Here is a 5,170-nt window from a genome sequence, read left to right as displayed (position 1 = left end):
TTCCTGCGTGGTTAGTGTTATTGGAATTTCAAAAGAATAAAAATTATTTGATTTGACGAGTAGGGAGATGATGAAGTGTTTTTTATAATGCGGTATTCTGATGGTCTCTTTCTAGTTGTATAATTATGTGTTACTGGATTATGATTGGCGCACGTTGTTGCGCCCATCTATTTTTCCAATAGGATGATAGTGAATTTTACAAATATATATAGGAAGGACTAAATTGCGAAAGAACTTCAAAACCATCATGTAAGGCAAACCAAATATTTATCTTTTCAAGTAACTGTCATTTTCTATAATTTGATTGTCATATTGGCCATCCTTTGAGTTTCATGTCTACTAAGATTTTTGTAGCATTTCATAAATTGGATCATAAATCTACAACCCCGCATTTTATGACCACCAATGTGCCAAAAGATTATTGTAATAGGAAAGTGAAGCCAAATGGAAAGTTATAGTTAGTAGAGCCTTATATATTTGTATAGGGAAAAAACAGTGGAAGTACTACTTATATGGAACCAATATGCAACCATGGCCTTTCTGTTCACATCAATACATGAAAATTTAGTAGTATAAATAATAAGGCAAAGACATCGCTAAATACTACTCTCTCCGATCCAAAATACGTGTTGCAATTTTGAACTAAGGTTAGTTTATCCTTAGTTCAAATCTGACACTTATTCTGGATCAGAAAGAGTATTAAGTGAGTCGTGTGGCTACACTTGTTCATGTACATTACAAACTTAACTATTTAAAAATTAAGCAAGTACGAGTGTACATTATTCTTAGTTCTTACCAAGTAAAAGCTACAAAATCTATGACAACTTTCGTTGGTTCAGTGCATGTACAGAAATCACCAGCTCTTAAGGTCGAACACCATCTAATGAACAGTAAGATGAACATATGTGAGGACCAAACTGGACGAAATGAATGATGCAAAATAAAGGGTGGTATTATGAAAAATTTGTACACATCCAAATAAAATGCAGCAATGCCCTATGCTCATGACTGACCGCTGTAATAGGTTTCGAATAACAAAAGCATATTAAGTAGGATTACTCATTTGGCAAGAATCCCAAGAACATTTCTCCTGATTTCACGTTCAAAATCTGAGAAACGGTAGAAATGGTAATTAAAAACAGTGCATGTATCAAGTCAATATGCAAAGTGTAGTCCTCAGATTAAGGGTGTCAATGACACACTCTTCCAACTTAAAAAAAATATAGACTGTCAATGACTTGCAAAAATGTGCCTTCTATTGAATTTTTTCAGTATGCATCCTTCATAATGGCCAATAGAATAGAATAATAATACATTTATCAGGGTCAAAAACCTCTGAATTGGTATGGCATGGCATTTTGAGGAGTTGTTGATAAGAAAAATAGAACACTTCAGCTCAGAATGGCTTACCACGGTCATCTTTTTCTTCCTTCCAGGTAGTCTTTCAAGTACCTTGTCAACTTTCATCGCCATCGTCCTTGCAACTGAATGTGGTGTATATCGTGATCTTATACATTACAAGGAAGCTACAAAATTATAGTACTGCAGGATCTCCACCGAGGGAGATTTGCCTAACATATATAACTAATAGTGCACCTGAATAACTATGAACAAATTTTGGTGTTGATGGCCCTCAAAAGAAATATTTGACAATCGAATTCACAAGTTTTAGTTTATGGAGTGACAAGCTCTAAAAAGATTGGCTAGCAGTACGAAAGTGTATCTTAACTCAAAACTGAACATTATATTGTGAAAACCATGCTAGCTTAAGAGATTATTTTTCTACGCTTTTATATATATATATAAGCATCAATCACTGCATGTTTGGTGCTCACAAAATGATCATGTGGCCTACAATTCGAAACAGGATAGCACAACATTAGATTATCCTTCCATCTGACACGTTGTTTCAATCTATATGAAAGGCTTTGAGAACCAATCAAGTTAAAACGAGGTGTTTCAATCTTTTTCATATAAGCACCAATCTAATAAATAGTTGTGGGAACTAATCTATAGTAATCTGTTTTGGATATATCATAAATGAAAATACATACAGGACAGAGGAGTCATGCGTGCTCCTCCTTCCCTCCTGCTTGCTCCTCCCCACACATCTAGGGAGAGACATGGTGGATAGTGTGGATGTAGGGTGGAAGCGCGAAGACCGCCTTGGATAGTAGCGTGCCTAAGACACTGCTTGAACCGGCCTAATCTGACAAGCTAAGATGAGCAGCGGCGCTCACGGTCATGCAAGGTGTCCTATTCCTCTAGGATGAGATTGGGAGAGCCCTAACGCCTGCGTGATATAAGAAGCAATAAATCACGGCAGGCAAGCCTCTGATTTCTCCCAGTTTCTATAGTCGGATCATCTGGTTCTCATCCTCTGATCTCCTCTTCCCCCAAAACAGAGATCAGATCAAGTAAGTGAATCCATCAAAAATAGGGGATGTACAGAAGGGGTAGAGAAACTGACCTGTAGAGGATGGACGGAACAGATTCCTAGCGGCACATCTTCTTCCCTGCAACGATAACATGACATGGAAGGTGAAACTGGGCTTCCAACTCGAGGATTAATAATTTAAAGGTTCAAGGGTGGTTATTTGCACCTGGTTCGCGAGGTTCGCAGGAGCGTCGCCGGTGCGGAGCGGGCCAGCGGCTTCTCCTTCTCGTGACCGTCTTTCTCCGGCGATTGCAGGCACCGGGTGTCCTCAATCAAACTTAACTTTTGGTGATGGCGGCAGGGTAGGGGATGGTATTGAAGGGGAAATAAACCTGGGCCGGTGATCTCTCTGCCTCGGGGTCGGCTGGCGGGAGCGGTGATCGGGTCGAGGTGGACATGGATGGGGGCAACTACAAGGGAGGATTTTGCGGTTGCGGCTAGGTTATGATGGCTCGGATCGATCCACAGAAATTGCGGCCATCCTCCTACTCCTCTCTGTATCGGCGGCGGTTGGACTGGATCGATGAATTAGAGCTGGAATGGGCCGACCGATGGCCCAGTGTACCAGAAGCCTTGGTTTCGGCCCCTGGAGTAGCAGCCCACAGGACAGCCGGGCCGGATTACGCACAGTATGCGGGATAGAACGTTTAACGGCCAGAGATGCCCAGATCACGAAAACGGACGACCGAAAACCCAAATCGTTGTGAGGGCTCGCTTTAGGTGCGGTTATACTGTTCTTAATTTGTAAATTAACCCACTATGCAGCGAAGTATCTTGCAGTGGTGTTCAGTTGTATTATATTGATACTACACTATTGTATGTTGACATTTAGTTTTTTTTCAGGTGATGTGCAAGCGCGAGATTAATGTATTTTTATAAATTGGTTGTTCGGATTGATTTAAGAGATCATTGATCAGTTAAAATACTGAATCAAATTTAAAATTAAACACATCGGTTGAATGAGAGAGCTCCTTGAGACATTGTTCGCCAAGTCAAAGTTTGGCAACTCAATTAAATTCATATTGGTGCTAGAGTGTTGCATGTTGGCATTTATCTGTTTGTCAAGTGACAAGAGCATGCGCGAGACTGATATATTTTATGAAGTGGTTTTTGCCGATTGACTAGAGAAATCATTGACCAGTCAAACCTTGAACCAAATTTAAAATTAAACACAACTCTTTGACAATTTTTTCCCAAGTTAAAATTAAGAACTCAATCCAAACTCGATGTCCTAAATTGAATGAGAGGCTTCTGCCCCTATAAAGTTGGGAGCAACTAATTAACGAGCGCTCTTTCGGAAGCCTCACAACGATCAGCGCACTTGACGCGCTCTCAGCCACCCGCCACGTGTCGAGCTTTGGGCGCTTCCTTCGGATTTAATTTTTTTAGTTTTCCGCACGCGTTTTCGTTTTTTTAAACGGTTTTTTTCGGGGGTTTCGACGTTTCAGTTTTCCACCGGTCTTCCTCAGCTCTTAGAACAAAAAAAATAATTGAGTAAAAAAATTACTCAAAAAAACGCGTTTTCTTTTTTCTTTTTTTCCGCGAGAGTTACGGTGTTGCTTCTACGAGAGACACTGTTTTGATTTCGCGAGAATCATGGCAGTGCCTCTCGGAAACGAAAACAAACACATTTATATTTTTTTCCTTTCGCGAGAGGCGCGGTTTTGCTTCCGCGAGAGGCACGGTTGTGCTTTCGCGATAGTCACGGCCGTGCCTCTCGGAAACGAAAAAGAAACGTGTTTTTTGTTTTTTTTTCTACCAGGAGAGACACGGTTTTGCTTTCGCGAGAGGCACGGTTGTGCTTTCGCGAGTGCCTCTCGGAAACGAAAAAACACGTTTTCCTTTTTTCCGTGAGAGGCACGGTTTTGCTTCCGCGAGAGGCATGATTGTGATTTCGCGAGATGCACGGCCGTGTCTCTATGGAAAAGAAAAAAACATGTTTTCTTTTTTTTCCTTCCGCGAGAGGCACGGGCGTGAATCTTTCGAAAAGGCTAAAAACACGTGCTCCTGGTTCGGTTTTTTCTTTAGATTCTTTTCGACCAGTTTTTCCGTGAAAAAAAGTTCGTCAAAACCTATCAACATGAGATCTAGTTTTAAAAATCTCAACGCGAGGAACTCAATGGTGAAAACGGTTCGAGATTTGGACGCACGATTTAAGACATAAAACATTTTGAATAAACGGAACTACGAAAAAAGAAAAACTTCCAAGTTGCAACAAGTAACGCACATGCAGCGTGCCACTTGTCACAATCTAAAAAGATGAGAGTGATCTTCGTAATAAGTACTCTTAATGAGTGATTTCTATAAAGTTTAGCAATATAATAGTAGATTGTTTGTGCGGTCATTACAAGTGTGGAATTTGGCCTTTTCGATGGTCCAGCCCATGGCTAGAGATTGTCATCGTGTGATTGAGTAAATTGCACAGAAGTACCACAATTCAGGCATCACATGCAGATTGGTATCATGATTGCTAATTTTTGCGTGTCAGTACCAATATTGGTCTAAGTTTTTGCAAATTAGACTAAAACGCGTATTTATACGTATTGACGGTGTATCTGACCGATGGGGCCCGCCCGTCAGGTGCCGACGTGACATGTTTTTTGCAGAAAACCCCCTTATGTTATATATAATCACAAAAATGCCCAAATTTTTTGCGGGAAAAATTAGGCTAAAATGCGTATTTATACGTATTAACGGTGTATCTGACCGATGGGGCCCGCCCGTCAGGTGCCG

The 5,170-nt window shown here is 40.7% G+C and overlaps 1 long non-coding RNA gene across 1 annotated transcript; it reads right to left on the bottom strand.

Annotated features, from left to right (window-relative positions):
* Positions 1-496: 496 nt before the first annotated feature.
* LOC119276152 lies at positions 497-2,895 on the bottom strand. Its single transcript, XR_005136385.1, has 2 exons — positions 2,604-2,895; positions 497-2,516 (listed from the first exon to the last, which is right to left on the bottom strand). It is a non-coding gene; the product is annotated as an uncharacterized LOC119276152 (long non-coding RNA).
* Between the last annotated feature and the right edge of the window lie 2,275 nt (positions 2,896-5,170).

The sequence above is a fragment of the Triticum dicoccoides genome, chromosome 3B (genome assembly GCF_002162155.2).
Source record: "Triticum dicoccoides isolate Atlit2015 ecotype Zavitan chromosome 3B, WEW_v2.0, whole genome shotgun sequence".
Taxonomy (NCBI): Eukaryota; Viridiplantae; Streptophyta; class Magnoliopsida; order Poales; family Poaceae; genus Triticum; species Triticum dicoccoides.
This window is presented reverse-complemented; position numbering and strand designations above follow the sequence as displayed.